This window comes from Pogona vitticeps, chromosome 14, assembly GCF_051106095.1.
Source record: "Pogona vitticeps strain Pit_001003342236 chromosome 14, PviZW2.1, whole genome shotgun sequence".
In the NCBI taxonomy this organism is placed as follows: Eukaryota; Metazoa; Chordata; class Lepidosauria; order Squamata; family Agamidae; genus Pogona; species Pogona vitticeps.
The window spans coordinates 16714045-16736210 of record NC_135796.1 but is presented as its reverse complement, the minus strand read 5'-3'; the positions used below and the strand labels follow the sequence as shown (position 1 = coordinate 16736210).

General features: G+C 46.0%; 1 protein-coding gene across 7 annotated transcripts in view; it reads right to left on the bottom strand.

The window, feature by feature from the left end:
• The window catches only part of NCOR2 (nuclear receptor corepressor 2), a 203535-nt gene extending 182964 nt beyond the window's left edge, over positions 1-20571 (bottom strand). For all 7 annotated transcript variants that reach the window (XM_072983058.2, XM_072983062.2, XM_072983063.2 and 4 more), the window contains exon 1: positions 19694-20571. The gene's annotated coding sequence lies outside the window, so the exon portion shown is untranslated. The remainder of the gene's footprint in view (positions 1-19693) is intronic.
• Positions 20572-22166: the final 1595 nt, after the last annotated feature.

Sequence of the window (22166 nt, the reverse complement as noted above, 5' to 3'; positions counted from 1 at the left end):
ATTCTTATACTCTGAAAGGATAATAGCATCCGTTCGGGACACTGCTCTGCATATCTTTCAGGTGTCGCCGTTTTCACGTAAAACCAAAGAGCAAAAGCATAATCTGAACACTGAAACATAATCATAGGAAAAACAACATGGGGACACTGAAGAACTGCTGGATAGCTCAGTCGTTTAGGCTTCTGATTGCGGAGCCAGAGATTGGGAATTTGATTCCCCCCCAATGGGCTTTCTCAAGAAGGGCTGGACTTAATGATCCATAGGTCCTTTTATAGCTCTGGAGATCTAAGATAAAGAGAAGGATGCATTCATATCCAAACTGATTTGTTTGTTTAACTCGTGTATGGCACTGATTAGTGATAAAAACTACTCTGGGCGGTTAACTTGAGCTAAATGAACTCAAAGTAAAAGAAATCATAAATATAGTAAGAAATAAACAGAGCATATGACCAATAAAACAACCCTCAAATCAACGAAAACTAATGCCAAAGTGAAGTCAACCTAAGGAGGTGTCATTCTTTGGCAGCAACAAAGGAACAGCCCCAACGACACAAAGTAAAGCAGATGGTTCTTTCCGGCAGGATCATTACCCAGCATTCAAGAAGAACACCGAATCGCCCAGAAGGAAGCAGGCCACTGACCCAGCTTTTGGAGGGGGTTTTTTTGTGTTTCTGAAACGAAGGTTTCTCAGAACTTTAAAGTTTAAACCTTCAGAGGAGCCTTTCCACGCTGATTTCCTTGCCACAGAACTGTGGCAGTGTAAGGCGCCTGGGGCAGAAGTGAAATCACACACAACAGAGCCATATACTCCCCTAAAATGGGCTGGTCATGCATGCACTAAATTAATAAGCAGAAGCAGCAATCAACTTGAATTGCTTGCTTTGGATACAACAATATTACAGCCTAAAACAAGATCCTCCCTCCTCTTGATATTTTTGGGCTTCTACTCCCAAAACCCCTACTTTGCAAAGAACAACGGGAAGGAAGGACAAATGTTGTAGCCGAAAACCTCTCCAGGGCCAAAGGTTCTCCATGCCAGTCTAGAATATGCCCAGCCTTCTCCATGTCATGTGGTAACTGTGCCCCGTTCCAAATGATGTTGCTCTTCCATCATCCCCAGCCAACTTCCAACATCTCTAGGTGAAGGGTTTGTCAGCGGCATCCTTACCGCCACCAGTGGGAGAAACCACGTAAGGTCAGCATCCAAAAACAAGTTTCTTGGACATTGCTAAAAGTCCTCTCCGGGGAAAAGCTGGGGGTTTCTCAGAAATCAACTTGAAATCAGAGCAGCTTATGGGACAGGAGCTTCCATACTGCTGTGGTCACTTCTAAACTGACCCCGAAGGCAGTAAACAGGTTTCCGTTGCTAAAAGAGCACATCAGAAACCCCAGGAGCTGGAGGAGAAGTAAAACGGGAAGAACCACCACTCCACAGGAAATGGGTCTGGATAGAACCCTATTACAGAAAATGCCAAGCGTTGGCTTTTCAATGAATGTCGCGCCTTTGACGGGCACGCTTCGGCTCGAAGGTGTCCTCTCCTTAATGGCTCTCTCAGCAGCGGGTGTCAGCCAGCGACAGGCCGAGGATTTAGCCAAGGTCTGCTTGAGTTTCAGATGGCGAACAGCAGCCGCATTGATCCATTTGTCGTCTGCTGAGTTGCCATGGAGACCACAAGTCATTCCCCCCCCCTCGCTCTTTCTTCCCCCGACCCGCAATCCCGTTGCACCTTGCAAGCTTTTCAAACTGACATCTGGGCACTCAGGAGACAGACTATTCTGAGCACCACGGAAATTAAATCCACACACAAACACACACACAAAAGGAAGGATGCACCAGGCTTGCTTTATTTTTGTTTGTTTGTTCCATTTCACGCTCAAGTGTAAACGAAGAGGCAGGAGTTTTGTTTTGAGGCAGGCCTCTCCCCTCTTCCGACAGCCTCCTGGCTCACCCTTCCTCACCTCGTTGTTCATTCACAGTTCCCTCATGAAATAAATATTACGATAATTGAGTAGGTTTGCTGAAATGCCACTCTGTGGATTTCCCCAGCGCTCCACAGCCAAAGAGGCTTACAAGGGAAGAAAGAGGACATGAACCACTACAGATGGCACAAAAGCAGGGTGCCACGTTGCCAGCTTTTGATCTTTTTTCATTTTTTTAAAAAAAAGATATTATTTCTAAAAACAACCAAAGTCATCTTTATTTTCCACGGACAGTGAGGTCAAGAACAGACATGAAAACAGAAAACAAGAAACCTTAAGTCCGCTAGCTATGGAATTCCAGGAAAGTTTTCCACTTTTGCTTTCGTGAACACAAACAGATGAGATAAAAGCAGATCAGAAAAACAACAAGGCAGTAAAAAAAAATCTGAATCAATTTATTGCCATTTAACGTATATACACTATATACGCATACAACGAAATTCACGAAGAACACTCAGAGACCAGACCAAAAACACACGCAGACCCTCATAACAATCCCTAAATCCCAGAGCCCCATCTAAAACTCGTAGTATCCACATAGTATATTAAAAAAAAGGTTTTCAACCAAATCTTACAAAGTTTAGCTGTTGAGTCTTGACTGGCCTTCTAGACTCCAAGAAGCAGCTCTCAATCCTCCCTCTGAAAATTTGGTACCTTTATTTTTTTAAAAATCCTTGGGGTATTTTAAGTAGAGATGCTTCTACATATTTTAGTCCGCAGAAAGGTTTGTCTGTGAGCAAGCTTTTCTCTTAAGAATACGACAGACTTAAAGCAAGTAGGTGTTTGAAAGGCCATCACCTGTATTGGCTCCAGCAGCCCTTTTTAGATCATAAAGGACAGTAAAATACACCAACAGTATTACCTCGGGAAAAGAGCGTGCAGGAATACTATAAAAGTCTATAATAATCATCATCATCATCAACATGTGCCGTCAAGTCAATTCTGACTTGTGGTGACCTTTTCCAGGGTTTTCTAGGTAGAGAGTATTCAGAAGTCGTTTTGCAGGCCCTTCTTCTGGGGGTGGTTTTGGGACTGTGCAGCTTGGCCAAGGCTACAAAGGCTGGCTCTTCTCTCCAGAGCCACAGCAGGGCATGGTGTACCTGCGGCTTTATCACAATTTAAGAGGGAATTGGTGTTCCCAAGCCAACTATAAGATTACCAAAGGAACCAGTCATGAGGTACTGTGAGCCTTATAAAGTTTCCTGCTTTCAGTCCTGCGAACAAAAGATATTCTGCTGAGCTTGTTCTTACATCGGTCCATCCAGAACCCTGACTTCTGTCCCCATGCAAGCCAGAAGCTAGATCTGATCGTCAGCTATCACTGCTCTACCTGCAACATGTCCCTACTCTTCCTGCAATCAACAAACGACAACATACTTTATCTGACAGTAAATGGACAGTGTTGCAGGACTGACATATAAATCACAAAGAGCGACCCAGGGACAAGCATTATCACACCAAAATAGACCAGACTGCAAATGAGATCCACAAGCTAGATGGTCTTCAAGAGATCGAGCTAAGGAATGCATGCTCGATTCACGAATGCACGAATTTCTACAGAATTTCTGCATTCATTGGTTCAAATGAGTGTTGGAACAACCATTCTGGCTCCAAGGGGACCAGGCCTAGGTTTTTAAGCAGCATCACCACCAAATACTAGGATGTTTGAATGTCCAGGTGCTTCCTCCCGCACCCAACCCCAGCATGGCTGCCTTCTCCCACTCCAGGTTATGTAACTTTCATTTCCATGTCTTTCAGCTCCAGCTCAAGTTCAAGACCTATATTGAGTAAGCCCACAATAATCCTCTTAGGAATTCCCTCACGTCCCTGGCTTGAACAGACCTGCAAGAAAAGAGCTTACGGGGTTGCCTCCAGTTAAAAAAAGAAAGGCGTAGAGAGACCTGTTTTTATTTATAGCACCGGGATATGAAAAACATGCGATCGGACACCGAGACTTGGGCCGAGAGGCTGAAATGAAGAGAAGGCTAGCCGCAGTCCGAAGAAAGTCCCCTCCGACAGCGTGATAATTATAGCTGTTCTTAATCAGGCAAATACGCACATCGATACAACCAAGAAGCCAACTGTAGGTTAGCCTCACTTTCTTGACTGACATGGCAGCTTTTGGCTTTAAGGCCATAAAACAAAAGAGGGGGATGAGAGGAGAAAGGCCGGGAAGCTATCAGTGGCAGAGTGTGAATTGCTGATTAAGCCACGGCTACAAACATTTGTTTATCTGCTTGTTTTATTTATATCTCACCTTTCTCCCAAAACAGGCAGTCAAAGCAGCTCACAGCTAGATTAAAAACAAGTGCAGATAAAAGGCAAGTATAGAGTGGAAACTTGCAAAAAGGTGTCACTAAAACACAAGCTTAGTATCGGAAGACTAAAAGGCCATTTAAACACACATTAGAATAAGAAGGTCAACAATAATATGCTAGCAGCCGCAGCTATCCATTACCCAACATCTTCCAGAATAAAAAGTCCTCTTGCCTTCTTGCAGCCACAGAAAAGGCCCTCTGCAGAGTTGCACTTTTAGGAATTCAAACCACTAATTTAATGCTGTCTTCTCCACGGGTATAAGTCCCCCAGATGTTCCAGAGTGCGCCTTCCGGGAGACCCAGAGGGCACAGCCAACCGCCAAAGACTATGACAGCTGGAGAATGATTGAAAAATCTAGCCTTCTCACTTCATGCAGGTAGATGATGAACTCAGGGGATTAAAGGGGGAAACAGAGGAAGGAGGTCATGGATACTGACTGGCCTATGTATCTACACGCTCCTCTTCCAACATATTGTCACATTCAGTGTGACCAAAAGCAGAACAAATGATGTTCCCAAACAGCAGTAAATTTAACTTTCAACAGCCAGGAATGGTAGAATTAAAGCTCTTTCCCAGCCCTCATGATTTCCATTCTTCCTCCTCGTCTTTATTACACTCCTAACTTGCCGTTCCACTCTGAGGTATTGCTCCATATGGATAGCAATCACCACAAAACACAACAAAACAGTAAGTACAAACAAATTTAACTACATGGTTACTAAAATTAAACATGCTCAAGCCATAAACAAACATTAGAATCAGTTAAAAGTCTACAGATCCCTTAACATTAAACAATATCATGACCTAAGGTTTAAAGATGTGTTCTTTGAATTATGGCCACCCCTAACTCTACAGGCCTAAGCATGGAGGGCAGGATCCGGCTCAGCCAAGTGCTTCTCCATCAGAGCGCTGGACAAGGCAGAGATCGCGAGGACCAACCATAAAAGCCGAGAAGACCTCTGCTTACCCAGTCATAAATGGAAAAACACAACCCAACTCTTTATTCCTTGGAGAGAATGGCCCTTTTTGAACCACAGGCAACGCACAAACTATCATTCATTTTTCCTTTTAAGATCAGGGTTTCAAGAAAACAAAAATGCCACTCCCACCCTAGATGCCGGTTCTCTGTGCTTGCTTTCAGTTTTCCCAGCCCAAGAGATCCAGTCAAAATAAAGAGCCTTACCAGTCCGAATTACCACCACCGGCTTGTGCATCTCAGGGGTTTAATTATCATGACAGAGACAGGCAACTCTGAAACTACAAAAGGGATTTCCAGCTGTTTGGCCTCAATTAGAAGCCATGCCCTGCCAGCATACAAGTAGCAGGCGATCCTGCTCTCCTTGCATACTTAAAAGCAGCGCTTCCCTCCTTCCCATCCTGCCTCCTCATCTAATTCAATTTAGCAGATACTTGAATATGGCTCTCTTAGGCCTAAGGGCAGGTTGAAGTTATTTAAAAAAAAACTTTAAAAGTCTAGGCTAGAAAACTGCACATGGACGTACATTAGCATTTTGAGTGAAGGGCAGGGAAATCAGAATGAGTAACTGGGTGGGGAAAAGGACAGCCATGTGATTTTTGTCATGTAATGGCTATCCTTTAACAGACACTGCTTCTAAGACTATATTTTCAATCAGCTCGTTTATTCACATCCTACTCTGGGTGGCTTTTAATAAAGCATACACCCAACAGCCCCCAACCCAAAATGGCACTTTAGAAGAACAATGACAAACCACCATAAGGGACTTTTCCCCTTCTCTCATAATATGGATTAGAATTTAAAAATTCACCACAAAGCTCATTTGCAATATGGTGATAACTGTGTGTGTGTTGGGGGGGGGGGACTTGACGAAATGTAGTAAAATAAACAACTGCTCACATGAAAACAAACCTGTTTGTATTAATTACACTGTCAGCAGGCCATGCATAACTGACTTGCTCAATACGTGATAATTTGGGGCTAAAGCCACTGGATGGTTTCCCAAAGGAACAAGCCAAACCCATGACCGAGAGCCACCGGCAGCTCTTAGCCAAGATTAATACATAGAACTACCAATCAATATGCCCCCAAATACTACAAAACGATGGTGAACCAGAGAAGTCACTGATGAGTTCACTACCAAAAATTTCTGAACTAGACCAGGGTTGGATCTCATGAGAAAATTCTGACGTCCCCATTTCCTTCCCCAGTGTGGTGGTTTGTGTTTCTACATGAAAGAAAACACCAGCCTTCAAAGATTGCCCAACACAAGGAAGAAGAATTTTCATAGCCGGGCTAAAGGCCAGGAAACGCAGGACGCTGCCTGCCCCTTTCCGAGGCAAATGAACTGACATGAACTTCCCAGCTTAATCAGAACACGGCTTGTGTATTTATATAGATGCCAAATCCCAGGGCTATCAGTAACAATCTCTTCGGTAAAACCCAGATTACAGAGCTGGCGTCTAAACTCCCTCCCTCTTTGCACAGCCATACGCACACACACCGTGCACCTGGGACTTCCAGATGCCACCTCCTCGGTAGCCCGGCCTGCCCGAGTACGTAATACATTGAGCTACAAACAACTACAGCAGGGCACTTTTTGAAAGCTGTAAAAAAAAAAAAACCATCACAGAACACACACTTACAGGAATAAAAACAAAGGTTGGTCTATGGGAACAAAACAATCTCTCCAGGTGGACAACGTCTTTGTTCCAGTCAACTAAAATTCTGCAGGAGTACACATGCTTTAAAGGTTGGTTTTTGTTTTGCTTTTAAGAATGCGTCATCATCGGGTGGCCCAAAGAGTGAGGAAACAGTGCAGAAATCGAAAGCCTGGACCAGATGTCACTATGAAGTCTACCATTGACCTGAGTCTCAATGGGAAGATTGCAACTTCTGTGCTCAGAGCTTACTCATTTGCTGTACTCAGTAACTGCTTTTTTTCCCCGAGAAGTACCAACAACATGACACAAGCATGTCAAAGATATTAGAGCCTTCTTTAAAAATGCACTGAAGTTCAGCTAAACTGGAGGCTCCGTCCAATGCAGACTCTATAGGATAGGGCGACCACCCAGGACCCTTGAAGAAGAGACAAGAGACCTCCACGGCCACTGCTATACAGAATCACTAGAAACCTTCTCCTGTTTCTTCAGGAATTTCTCAAGACTCGGTTGGCTCCCAGCCCAGCCTTTCGATTGGCTGGGAAACTTATATAAACTTCCTGGGACAGGTTGGCTCCGGTACGGAACATTCTACCACAAGCTGCTTGCCAGCGCTAGGACTTGCTATAACAACATTTATGAATCGCCGCCTGTATGGAAGAACACGATGCCAGTTTCCAACAAGGATTGGAATATTCTTGTACATTGCGGCCTGCGATGTGGGAGGTAGCTTGTCATGTTTTTGCAAGTACTTTTTTCCCATACTCATTTCGTGTTTGAGAAAGGCCTCAGCATGGAATGGAGAGATGGAGTTAACGCTCCAGGAACAGAAAAGAACAGCCGCCTGCCTTCCAAATTACAGGTCAGATCCAATTTATGGAGATCCAATGAATGAGTGACTTCTGAATGGTCTTGTCATTAACAGCTCTGCTCAAGTCTTGCAAATGCTCAACACTCTGGCTTCTTCTATTGAATCAAATCCATCTCATCTTTAGTCTTTTCCTGTTGCCTTCAACTTTTCCCAGCATTATTGTCTTGCCTAGTGAGACTTGTCTTCTCATCATGTCCCCACAATAAAACAGCCTCACAGTTGAAGTCCTTTTTTTTTTGCTCCTAGGGAGAGTTCAGACTTGATTTGATCTAAGCCTGTGGGTACCCCCCAAAAGCTAATCTCTACACACACTTTTCCAATCCTCAACTCAGAGAAAACAAATAAATCTAGTAATCAAAGGAAAGACTTATTTGGTGCACAGTTTTCTAATTTACACAATGGGGAATGAGTGGAACCTGACATCGCTGGCTGAGAAAGAAACGCTTCAAGAAGCCAGGACCAATATCTAAAGACTTGTTTGAAGACCTTTGTGTCTGACCAATCTCTCTGAACCAGCCTGAATCAGATCTAGTCATCGGCAAGTGTCCACAAGCCAAAGTGAGCAACGTACCATCCAAAACCAAAAAACTGCTGCGAGTGCGCTAAAGCAAACACGACACAACCTTGAAGGGGAAGAAAAAGACTCTGCTCATCAATATTTTTTTTCAAAGCTGCCAAAAGAGTTGCCCGTTCAGCAAACAAGCCACCTCTATCTGCTCGAGTTAAACATGTCAGCAGCGGGCTCAGGCTCATCTAAAATGAACAGCGCACATCTGTTTTTTAGAGCAGCAACATCAGCCAAAACCGGGGAAAGCAAGTAACTTCCACTGCAATTACCAGACACATAAGAGATCACGTTTACAAATGAAGTGACATATCAGATTCAGATCCAGGATAAAAAACATCATGCAAAAGCTTTTGCAGATGCAAAAATGCATTCTCTGGTTTTTTGAGAGCTCCGGGTTTTGCCTATGTACTCTCTTCTGACTTGTATCCTGTCAAATGGGAGCCAAAGGAAACATGAACAAAAAGATTTGAAGAGACTATTTAGGGCTATGCTCTCCCCCTCCGCATAAAGGAAGTTATAAACAAAGTAAGATTCAAGAGTGATTTAAATGTATTTAAGTAACTTGGCCTATTAAAAATAAGCACTAAATGACAATTTAAAAGCACAATGGGCCAGCCAGTATGTTAAACACCATAATATTAAAGGATCCAAACTCAGGAAGCATTCAGTGGCGTATCTGAATAAGGAATTGTTTGTTTGCAGTAGAAAGGACGGAGTTGCGGTGGGGTAGGGTAGACACAGCTTCACTGGAAAGGAGGTTTCATAGCCTGGGAACAACAACTAAGCTCCCTGCTTGCTGCTACACACAAGTTGTCCTGCTGTGGTTATCCTTACGTCAGCGTAAACCCACTGGATCAACCCACAACAAGAAGCGGGTTTAAAAAACTCTCTGGTTCAAACTGAAGGCGAATTTTGCAGTTGTTGAAAGAAAAAAGAGGGAAACCCCTTGGGGGGGGGGGAAGATTCATACTACACTTTCGCCTACACTGCCCCTCCAACAGCCAGGCAACTGGCCAGTAATACACCTGCTTAAATCCCAGAGTGAGGATTTAGGTTTTAAATTTAAAGTGGCTACTCTAGACTGGGGACGCTGTGGGCTAAACCGCAGAAGCCTGTGCTGCAGGGGTCAGAAGACCAGCAGTCGTAAGATCGAATCCACGTGATGGAGTGAGCTCCCTTCGCTTATCCCAGCTCCCGCCAACCTAGCGGTTCGAAAGCATGCAAATGCAAGTAGATAAATAGGGACCACCTTGGTGGGAAGGTAACAGCGTTCCGTGTCTAAATCACACTGGCCACGTGACCACGGAAGATTGTCTTCGGACAAACGCTGGCTCTATGGCTTGGAAACGGGGATGAGCACCATGCCCTAGAGTCAAACATGACTGGACACAAATGGTCAAGGGGAACCTTTACCTTTACCTTTACTCTAGACTACCTCAAGTACACTGAAAGTTTGGAAAAAAAAAACTCATTGGTTTTAAAGTTTTATGAAGAATCAACTCTATTTCACCAGAAAGTTTTCACTTCAGTTTACAGCAGTCCTTTTTCCTTCCAGTTCCTCATTTGTATTCTGTCGAGAGAGTTTCTATCAACTTTGCTTGTTTGGTTTTGAGTGTCATCTTTGCTTTGCTTTCTTCTTTCTTTCTTTATTTTTTTAAAGAAAGAGGGAGAGAAAAAGAAAAGCCACCCAAGAGAGATTACTGGGGGGAAGGAGAAGGAGAGAAAGAATGTAAACATGGCAAGCCTGCCCAATTTCGGGGGGGGGGGAAGCAGGTTAATGCACTGTTGAAATCAAAAACACAATGTCAGCAAAGTTCAACACAGTGAGAGGAAAGAAACTAAATATTTTGGTAGCTTTGTTGAAAGAATTCTTATGGTAAAGGATGTGCAGGGCAGATACATCTCACAGAAGGATAATTTTGTGCTTCCTTCCACCGCAAAGTATAACCAGAATCCTGCCCCTACAGCTGTGTGCTGGTGCTCTTCCTGTTATAGTATTTTTTCCCCAAACATTATTGGGTTCAGGATCTCCCTTCTGTCGATGATTCACTCTGTACATGCCACAAAAAATCTGCAAGCTATGGAGGATTCTGGAATGCATTTTATGGTTCACACACAAACCACTCCATTTGGGGCCTCTGCCCGAACGGAGTGTACATTTGACACAGCGCCAAATGGGTGTCCCCAGTTCCATGAAAAGAGGTAGCAGCTCACAATGTGAAAGGATGCTCCCAAAATCTTACTAAGATAAAAGGTACCCCACCAGTTGTCGAAGGAGCCCTAGGCTAATTTCCATCTAGAGAAGCAGCCGGTTACCTCTGGAGGAACACACACATGGCAAAAAAGACAAGGGCCACTACAAAATGTTTTTTTCCAAGAATATGTTCTTCAGTAATGCCCTGCCTCTGAACTTGGAAGTTTCCTGAGAAGGTGCACTATCTAAACCGAGGGCCCTCCAACCTTTCATTTCATTCACTTACTGCTTTGCCAAAACTCATTCATTCACCTGACCACCGTTTGGCTCTTGAACTTAACTGTAAGCACCGGCATGGAAGCCAAGACCCAAAGACCAAATTTGAGGTCAACAGAATGACCCATGTTATCTAAATTAGCAGGCAGTACCACATCGCGTGGCCGTTCGCTAGGCATGATACGAACAGATGGTTTATGCCGGTAGGTCCTGAACCCATTACCAATTCACTTAATTAGGTTCTAATGAAAAGGAAAAGAATGGAACGTCTGTATTGTGTGCCATTTACACTGCAATCTTGGGCACACCTGCATTTAAATGCTGCTTACTCCTTGGTAAGGGTGCATAAATTGGGCTGCTCATGAAGCACAAGGAGGCATTTTTCCATATGATCTCCTGTGCCTGGTTCTCCTCTAATTGCAGATTCCTGGGATTGAATCTGACACCTTTCTCATGTCAGGCATATGCTCTGCTACTGGGCCCTCCTGGCTACCGAACTTCCAGTGGGCTTTATCAAAAAAATATACCGTATTTTTCGCTCCATAAGACACACCTTTCCACAAGACGCACCAATTTTTTTGGAGAAGAAAACAGGAAAATATAATCTGTTTTCTTCGCTCCATAAGACGCACAGACTTTCCACCCCCGTTTTGTGGGGGGAAAGTGCGTCTTATGGTGCGAAAAATACGGTAGTTACAAGGGACATTCCAAGTCCTGGGTTAAACAACAGCATCTTCCCACTAGGGCAAAAACTCAAGAATGTGTGCTTCAAGCAAGCTGGGCAGTGGGCGGAGGAGCACCAGAGCAAGCATTTCTCAAGAGGGATGATGTAGCTGCTCTCCCAAGGCTAACAACAGCACTAAGCCATCTGAACTAACTCTCTATTTTCTTTTTAAAGTTCAAGGAGGAGTCGCTTGGAGGCAAACATTCCAATCAAAGCCTTTAGAAAACAGTCAATTAAAACGGAGTTCTCTGACGCATTAAGGCCTCACCCCACACAAGAGGCTCTCCAGTTAAGTTTTTACAACCTTTTTGGTTTTTCTTTTTTTTAAAACAGCAGATGTATCAAAAGCAAATTTTGACTCACAACAGCGGAGGTCTAGATTCCAGAGCAAAGGCAAATTCCGTTCTAGCAGCAGTAAAATTCCTATCTCCATGAACCGAGATGGGCAGATATGCACAATGACGAAAGAACCGGTACCAGTAAATAAACTAGAAATTAACACAGCCGTTCCAGCAATCCTTATTTTGAACTGGAGACTCAACCAGCACTATCTTAATGCAGTCTTTACAATCACTTCCTACCATTATTCTCCTCATATTACAGAGCATGAAGGGGGGAAAGGCCAAGAAACTTTTTTTAAAAAAGAGACACACTTAAGCTACCAAGTCAGCTCACAATGGCACTACAATTATGCCACAGTTTAAACTGCTCTAGCTTAGATTTCAAACTCCAATTCAAATTTAAAAGTATATTTCACACAAATTAAGTGGCTGGTTTACATCACAGAACTTGTTGTGTCCCTTACACAGCCTTAAGCTATCACCTCCACTGAGGCAGATAACTGCAATTTGGTCCATTCATGGATCAATTAAAAGTGAAAGAATTTTAAAACAAAACTCACGCCTGTCCACTGATAGCACAAACTTCCATTTGTTTTCTTAATCTGCTCAGATTATTTTTCAGGTCCTCTGCCCACTCTATCCTATTTCGGCAGTCATGTAATCTATCCCACAAATTGCACCAGAGCGCAGAAAGAGTTCTGACTCCTGTCCTCTGAAGATGCCGGACCCAGAGATGGGCAAAAACGTTAGGAAGAGAAACCTCAAAAACACAGCCAGACAGGCCCCCCCCCCAAAAAAACTACCAACAACCATCAGTCATGTAATCGGTCCAACTGATAGACACTTGACTCTAGAACGAGAGGTTGGGAGTTCAATTCCCCACTCTGGAAAAGAGCCAGCCTATGTGACCTTGGGCAAGTTGCGCAGTTCCAAGGATGCCCTCGGACGAAGAGATCAGTAAGCCAAACCTGAGCATTCTTTGACTGGAAAACCTAGAAGAGGGTCTCCATAAGTCAGAACTGACTTGACGGTACACAAGTATTATTAACTGGTTCAACGGCTTTTGATTGGGACTGCGAAACGAGCTGGCGCACAGGCCACGGGCTGCCAAGGACGAACGGGAATTTTAAAATGTGAAGAGACTTGTCGACCGTTCAAGGCTAACACAAACGGCGTTGTTGGTTTGTTTCATGTGTTCTTCTCCTGCATTCTCTCTCTCTCTCTCTCTCTCTCTCACACACACACACACAAAAGCTATGTTCCATGAATAATTTATACACGTTAACAGCCAAGCAGTGCTAAGCAGAATGCCAGCCCCTAGCCCTCGCCTCCACTTATTCCTCTTCCCACAGTTCTGAGGAAGTTGAAATAATTTATTTATTTATTTGAAAACATATTCGCTGCGCTGGGCAATTGCTTAACCGTTGAAAGCTATTGCTTAACCACCCTCCAGGCGGCCACAGAAGCATTCCAGCAAAACAACTGTCACCAAACTCCCACACGGGGTGATACTCAATAAAATTTATTTCCCTTCCCTTCTCTCCCCACCCCCTCCCAAAACGAGATGATTAACCAAGGAGACTGGGTTTGTCATCCACTCTTAGGAAACGGAACCATAGCTAAGAGTGGGCAGCCCGGTTGACACACAGCCCGCCGCTTCATCTTAATTAATCATGGTAAGGAGACCAAGAGAGATCCATGTGCCTGCCTTTTTCTTTTTATTATAAAAAGCACAGCCTAACCTTTCTATCCAAATAAAAAGGACACTTAGGTCAGCAAAAGAAAAGCTGGAAAGCAGGTGTGATGGGGTGGTTACCTTGGTGAATTAGGACATGGGAGACCCGAGTTCCAATCTCCACATGGAGACGAAGCTCTCTGAGTGGCCTTGAGCTATTCCTTCTCTCACATACACACTGGCCCAGCTCACAGGCTTGTTGTTTTCCAAGTAACGTGGGAGACATACAGCCAGGTCTACTATCCTGAACCTCTCAATGGGGAAGTGGAATAAAATGTAAACATGGGCAAAAAAAACAAAGAGGACAGAAATCCAAAAACAAACCAGTGGAAAGGAAACATAACACACACCAGACAGCACAACCTTCAGCAACAGTTCAAACTCAACGACAAAGGCCCTTCAGAAGGAGGGCAGAACGGGAATAACAGGGTGGCCAGCATCCCTTCTCATTACAAGGACTTCTAGTGAGTCTCCCACTCAAATCCCTTTTCACTATCAACCAAGAAATGTGCTCCAAATCCTGGATTAAGACTTCCAACCGCACCGTTTGTGTCGGTATAGTTCAAATGATGGCGACTGCCTAAATGGAACAACCCATGTATCTGATGAGGTGTAGAAGGTTGCAGGAGAAAGAAAAAGCCCATAAGCATCTTAGATTTTTATTTTGGGCATCGGTGGTACAACTTATGCTAAGATGCCCAAGCTGGAAAGTTACCAAAACTTCAAAAACACAACAAATCAGATTCAAAGAACGTGAAATAAAAAAAAACAACGTCAGCATATAATGAGCAATAGAAAGATATACGACGGGGTCACATGGTGAAGCAAGAGAAGATTTCTGGCATGAATCCAGGACACCAGATACAGAGACAAGTCACCTTTCTCTGACGGCACAGAAGTTGGACACATTTTAAGTGTTGTCCCCAAATCGGCAAGACATCATCACCGTGTGAGTGGCAATGGGAAACCTAATAAGGAACCTTGAGACCCTCCCTTCAGAGGGAGAACAATAAGAGGCCCAAGATAAGAGGAAAATCTTTGGCAGACTGAAGAGAGTCTTCTGGCAGTTTCAAACCCAAACAGAAGTCAGTAAATGCCAGGAATTCGTGCACACGCCAAACATTCGGAAGAGGGGGAAGGGGGAGATACTGCTGCTCAATCTGCCATACTCACATGTGTGTGTGTATGTAAATAAATAAATACATCTGGAACATCCTCAACTACAACAAAAGCATGTGGCAACTCAGATACAGCTTTTATTATTCTTTTTAAAAATAGCTTTATTTTCACAGACCATACAGTTGGTTGGCTGGAAGCTCTCTTGCCTACTGTCTATAGAGCTGTCGTCCTCTCTAGCCATGTTCATTAATGTGTGCCAAGGAGCTCAGAAGAGGCACACGGCCCTTCTTTGAAGTCACAGAAGCATCGTTTGCTCAGCTCTCCAGCCCTGGCCTTGATTCCAGCATTGCTTCTAGCCCCTCAGGCTGCTCTGCCTCAACACGTCCCCACCTTTTCCTTCTATTCCTTGTCCCCTCTGTTTAATTACAATTATCTCAAGACCCGATCCTGCCAAGCCAAGGAGACAGAACCCTCTGCAGAGTCCACAGCAAGCTGAGAGGACACTAATGAGCACTAACGGCTTGCTAGACTCGTCATTAACTCCAACAGGTTACAGGAGAAACTTCAAGGCCCACCTCTGAAGGGTGAGGGCAGAAAGGACACTGTTTTCACATGGTGGCCAAAACTTGTCAAACATTTGCTGAGTAATTTTTTTAGGGAGCGGGATGTCTTAGCATCTTGCTAGGACTAAAACATCTTTAAATCAAAGGTACACTGGCCAGTAGCTTTTGGGTCACTGCCCTCTTTCACACGAAACCATCATTTTGCAGGAGAACAATGAACCAAGACACACCTCCAGTGGACGCACTCCACTGTGCCCATTTTTACTTCTGCAGAAGCTGCCAAGAGCGCGGAAAAGTTTCTTCTCCAGACACAATTATTCACAGTTCGGTGCTCTGTCTCAGCACAATGCGCAGTTCATCTTAACCCATTTGCTCAAGGAAGCCGGCTCAGCACACCATTAGTTAAACCGGGCTTGTTTCAAACATGCCATGCTTAAGATAAAGTAGATCGCCACGTTCAGATCCCACCTGATCTTGGAAGTCACGCCAAAGGAGGGAATGCATGAACCCAATGTCGGTCCCAAGTTGGTTCCCATCACATTAAACCGCAGCCTAGCGTGACACCTGAAGCAAGCCATCCTCTGAAGGTCTGAAAACCTTCAGCCATTAAGTGAACTTCCTCATGCATTCGACCAGCAAGATCCAAGCAGGGTCTCAAGAAGAGGGGGGTGGAAGAAAATGAGGAGAGATAGACTTTCAGAAGGTCAAGTTGCTTGGGGTTTTGTTTTTTCCTGGCTTGATGGTCTGCCAATGGGCACTGAACTGAGAGGTTATACTGTAATGGTAGATCCAAGAGGCAAGCTAAGGTGAGCTCCCTCAAGGAGGTGGTTAAGACTAGGTATTTTTGGCAAGGTCAGGGGACAAAGTGCTAATTACAGGGGCAAAGCCTGCATGTGGCAGAAATGGGGGAAAATGCGGACAGGAGGAGGGTGCTTAGAGGAATTGACAATAAAGTCATAGAGTTGGAAGAGACTACTGAGGCCATCCAGTCCAACCCCCCGCCATGCGGGGAAGAGCATCAAGCAACTGCACCAAAAAGAGTGGTGATAAATTATAACAATCATCCCGCTGTCAAGTCAATTCCAACTTATGGCCAATTCCAACTTAAATATTCAGGAAGAAAATATTTAGAAGTGGCTGACCCTTCCCTTCTTCTGGGGCTCCCCGGGACTGTGCAGCTTGCCCAAGGCTGCCCGGACTGGCTCTACTTCATAGGAGGCATAGCGGAGAATCAAACTCCCAACCTCTGGCTCCACAACCAGATACCTAATCCAGTCAAGCTTGGTGATAAACTTTAAGAATCAATAAAACTCCACGGAAGCCCAGGAAAAGTTCTCAAAGTAGTAGGTCGAGCAACATGTCCCACCCCCTCCATGCAATTATTTATTACTCATCTCTGCTCATTGCAACCCCTTCAAAGAAAAAGCCTTCTTTGGTCCAAAAAGAGACATTCCCCAGATGCCAGAAGATCGAAACTATATTTCGCTCACAAGAGGGAAATCTATAGCACCTCAAATACTGCCAGACTCCAAATCCCATCAATGAAACGCTCATGAAAAACGGCCAGGTATGAGGACATCTGAAGCTCCTCACCAAAGGGGTTAAACAGCAGAATCATTAGAATTGGAAACAGAAAGAGTCTGGTACCCAGCGAGACCTAAGAAGGCCCAGCCCTTCTCCAGCTTGTCTCCATCAGCAGAAATAGAACCAGGACACTCCAATAACCCCTTCCTAGCTAAGAAGCTTGAACTTCCTAGTTTGTTGTTATTGTTATTCTCCCTTGGAATGTATGTATATGTTTGGTTTGGTTTGTTTTTCCTGTAGTTTTGACAGGAATCGCAACATTGTTTGATTTGATTTTTAGACCCTTTGTTGGGTAGATTACACAGCAGGTTAAGAAAGGCAGGAGCCACTTTAAAAGGGATGGGTAAAGGGCTCCCTTCTTCCACCAGCTGCTCCCAACACGGAGTAACCTGCCTCCCAACCATATTTTCTGCAACTGAAAAAAGGGTGCAATCAGGACAGAACAGGCCAAATTGAAGAAACCACAAACACAAGCAATTTATAAATGTTTGACAGCCCACGGAAAGTTTCCTGCAGATGTTCTGAAATCCAATCCCGCTCACCAAAGCAAGATTAACACATCAACCAACCGTCAACGTAGGAGCATGTTCAACAACAAACTCGATCAACTCGGCAAAAGGACAAAGGGTTTTGTTGCAACTTAAAAACTAAAATATTTCATTTACTCTAGGCTTCTGTGGACTATAGCCGATCCTTCCACGTAATGTCAAATGCAAGTAGTTCGTATTCTCCAAAAGTTCATGCCAAGTAAAACTTGTCTGAACTTAGTGGAGTCAGCATTTAAGGTGCTAAAGACTTCTCTGTTATTTTGGCTGCAACAGACTGCAGCCTCACAAGGCCACCCTCTGGGAGCTTATCAAAAAAAAAGTACCAAAGTGAACTGTCAACGTAAACGCACCTTTTGCTGCACAGACATGTGGGTGGGGGGAGGTATTTACTCAGATCAGGTCCAAGAAAGGACCAGGTCTCCAGGAACTGCCCCTGGGCCAATTCAAACATCTCACACATGGCGGAGGGGGCCTCCTCCTTAAAGACAGAAACCCAAGCTCCCAGCAGCAATGTCACAAGCCTGCCATGTGGCCGCTGGGTAGAAAAACAAGCCGGCCACTGGCTCTCTGACACCAAACCCATGTTTGACGGATGAAACCCCAGGAATTCAACATCTGGGGGATAGCTGGGGAAGGTGGAAAGAGCAGGTCAACGGCTCAGCTCCACCACCCCCTCCTTTGTAAATATCACCTTTTTTTAAAAAAAGGAAAAGAAAAGAAAAGAAAACAAATCCCAGATTCATCACCTTAGAACTGCAGAGCTGGAATACACCCAAGGGATGTGGATCGTGTTGTGATTCAGCCACCACCGTTTTTCACGACAGAATAACCAAGGAGCACAAATACATCAGGATTTGCTTAGGGTTCTCAAATCAGTGAATGTCTGCACAGATAGAAAAGAATTTCTTCCCTTTAGCTTAATAAATTCTACCCAGCCTTGCCCATAGCAGCACAGGCATAACACAGAAAGAGCTAAATGAGGGCACTTTACAGTGAGAAACACCAGCACTTCAAAACAGCAGAAGATGGGGAAATCATTAGCCGGTGCTCCAGCAGGTCCCAAATATCTGCAGTCCAGCATCTCCCTGCTGCCAGAAAAGCTGACTCCACTAAGTTCTGAGAGGGCCCCCGCGCGGGCTCAACTAGGTCTGGGCTCAGGATCTCTCCATCTTTTGGGAGGGGGGGAAAAAAACTCCAGAAATTTGAAGGCAAATGTCTGGAGTTTTAAATGATGCTTCCCAAAAGCCCTGATACGTCTGTCCCAGCATCCTGGCAGAAGAAAGAAAAGAAGGGGGGGGGAGAAGGAGGGTTTGGGGACTTTGTTTTTTTTTCCCATGCACGTTTACATGGCAACCCTGTGGGGTCTGGACCGCCGAGCCTGCCACCGGACGCACCGGCCCCGGGGGATGCAAAAGGTCACGCAAAACCCCGTGGGAGTTACTCCCGAGTAGGCGCGCCTGGGCTTGCACGTCCCGCTGGCAGGGGGTCGGCAAGGCATTCCTCGCGCAGCCTTTGCTCGGCCAACTTCCACCGCGCGCAAAGGAGGAGCGCCAGCGCCTTGCAACCCAGCAGGCCCGGGGGGGGGGGGGAGAGGGTTTGAGCAGACTTGGGGGGGAAGAGTTTTGCGCGCTGGTGGGGAAGGCTCCAATCCCGGTTCGCCTCTTCTCCCCCCCCCCCACCCTATGCACGACACAACACGACACATCACAAAAGCACCCTCGGCGCAGGGAATTCCCCCCCCCCGAAGGTCTAGACGAGGGGGAAACATAAGCTCCTCTTTTCTCGCCCCCGAGAGGCCTCGATCAGCAGACCCGGCGGCCAAGGCACCAGGAAACCAGGCGGGGGGGGGGTTGTTTTGCTTGTGCTTTTCTTGAGTCTCTCTTCTCCCCCCCCACAACACACACACACACACACCACAGCCCGACCTTTCCCCCCCCCCGCAACTTGGCCCCTCGTCTTCCCTTGCCAACTCCTACGCGCACGAACTCCTGCAAACCAAGCGGTAGGCGCTTTCAAAAAAAAGAGGTCGCATTAGAGCTGTTGCTCTCCAGAAAGAAATAACGTTATTTACGTCCTTAGGAGAAATTGGTGAAAGGGGGGGGCGAAGAGAGGAAGAAATCGGCTTCCCCCCCCCAATCTTTTCTGCCCTTTGAGGACGGGGAGAGGAGAGGCTCGGTGGGCGAGATGGGGGGGGGGGGGAGAAAAGGGGACCCTCTGTTAATATTTCGCCTTACCTTGTTTCCAAGCCCGCCGCTTTCCTGACTCCATCGCTGCCCTTTGCTGCTTTGTGTGTGTGGTTTTATTTTTTTCTTCCTAAGCGTTAATCCTTTTCCTCTCTCTCTCGGTGTGTGTTTTTAAAGATTTCTCCCTCGTTCCAATTTCAGGAAACCCCCCCCCAGCCAAGTCCAGGCGGAAAATAATATATATATACACACAGTACAGTATAAGCGTCTTCGGAGGTTGCACGCACGGATGAGTTCCGCGCGCCCCTCCCTCCAAAAAAAAAAGGGGGGGAGAGAATATATAAGCAAAACAGAAAGCCAATCCACCCGACGGCCGGGATCGATCGCCCGATCAAGTGTATCTCCCTTCGATCACAAGCCGAGGAGGAGGAGGAGCCGGGGGCACGCCCGGGTTTCCTCCTTTTCCATCTGCCCGGCGCGTCCTGGAAATCCAGAGATGGAAAGCGACCGGGGGGGGGGGGGGGAGAGAGTCCGGGCGTTTGGTGGGGAAAGCAGGGGTGTTTGGGGGGGATCGCTTCGGGTGCCCGGAACTCTTACTCTCTCCCCTCTTTTCTAAGATGTCTGAACCTACAAGCAAGAGGAGGAGGAGGAAGAGCAGCAGCGGCGGCGGCAGCAACTCCTCCAGTTCGCGCGGCGTCTCTTTCCGGAGGCTTTGCAAAACACCAAGTTCGGGATCCTTCGCATGCTTTTCTTCCCCCGGAGCTCCGCTGCGGTGCGGCTGAAATCCGACGAGGGAGGGAGGGAAGGAAGGAAGGAGGGCCTGCGGTGTGTATGTGTGTGTGTGGGGGTGGTGGTTTGGAAAGCAAGGAGGGAGGGAGGGAGAGAAGAGCCCGGCTGGCTTGCACACCCTTCGCGAGCGGCAAGCAGGCAGGCGCGCACCAAACAAACCCGGCGCAGCTCCGGCTTGCCACCGCGTCTCGCCGGCCTCCTTCCTGCCTGCCTTCCTTCCCTCCCTCGCTCGGTCCCAGCTCTCTCTTCTTCTTCCTCCCCCCCCCCCCGGGCTGCTCTTAAAGGGGCCGGGGCCGCTTCGAGCCAGCCGGCTGGGAGGTCAGCAGCAAGGCCGGGAGGGGGGGTAAAAAAGAGGGGGCGTCGGAGTCAGGAGGAGGAGGAGGAGGCAAAAAACAGTTATGGGCTCGGTTTCAGCGAGGGCTGAGCCTCCGGGTGCAGGGTGCCTCTGGCCATGTGCAGAAGGCACCTTCCTCGCCACCCAGGCTTCTGGGCAGGGGTCCACGCGGGGGGGGGGGGTCTCGCTTCAGAAACAAATGGGCTAGGAGCCGTGAGAGTTTATGCCAAAGAAAACTTGTTAGTCTTTTAAGGCAGCCCAAGACTTGTTATTTTCGACAGATACAGGTTATGGACCTGGAAAGGATTGCTTTTCATGTTTAAACGAACTGTTAAAATCAGAATTAAAAATACTATCGGCAGGCAGGAGAACAGCATCCTCAATATTATGAACGAGTCACCCTTTCTCCAAGACACTCAAGACTGGCGTTCTGCCTCGCTTTTCTTCCCCAAGTTACTTTCCAAGTGAACCTGTTAGGGTCCAGTTGTGCAGCTTGTTAGAAGTGCGAACGTTAGCATGACTGACTCTTAAGGTTGTGCCGCAGTTCTGCCAAAGCATGGGAGTAACTCAAGAGAGCCGTGTACTGGCTAAGTTTCTAGTCCTTAAGGCTGAAAACAAATACTTGAAAATTTTGGGGTGACGTCTAGAGGGGTGAAACAATAAAACAGCCAAAAGAAGCACGGAATAAAGTTTAACCGCAGTCAGAAAGAATAAAAGAAGTAGAAGGGAGACAACCAATATTTTTATCTCTGCTGTGGAATTCAGCAGCCCATGTTCCAGAAGTTAAAGGTTCATGCAGATTCCTTTGAAGTGGAGCAGGCATGCAAGGCCTGACTCTGCAGAATGCTTCCCTCTTAAAAGCAAGCATGCTCAACTAGCTCTTGAAAAGATCCTGGGATCTTCCTTAAGAGAGCAGTGCTATTAACGAAGCTCACCTCTTATTTTTGGAGAGCAGGGACGTCCAAGGTGGGCCTTCAGGCCTTCCACAGCAAATATTTGCCAGCTGTTAAACCAGGGCCAGCTTCAGAAATTTCCAGGCTGAATTCTCTGCAGAGAGAAAGAAGGCAGGGGAGTGTCATGGAATTCTAGGTAGTTTGCATTTTAGGGTCTATTATAGGGCTCAGTAACTGAGCTTATGGGCCAAGGTCATTGGCCATCAGCATTGCCCCACTGGAACAGAGACCTACCGGTACTTATTACACCCTGATTGCCCACTATTGTGGATTTTTCTCTTCAGCTTCTGGGGAAGCCTCAGATTTAGTATTTAATGAGTTCAAAACGTCATGCATGTCTGTCCTCCGTGTTATTTTCCTAACAACAACCCTGGGAGGTATGTTAATCTGAGAAAGACCCAAGGATTCAATGAATTTCATGGCTCAGTAGAACTCGAATCATGTTGCA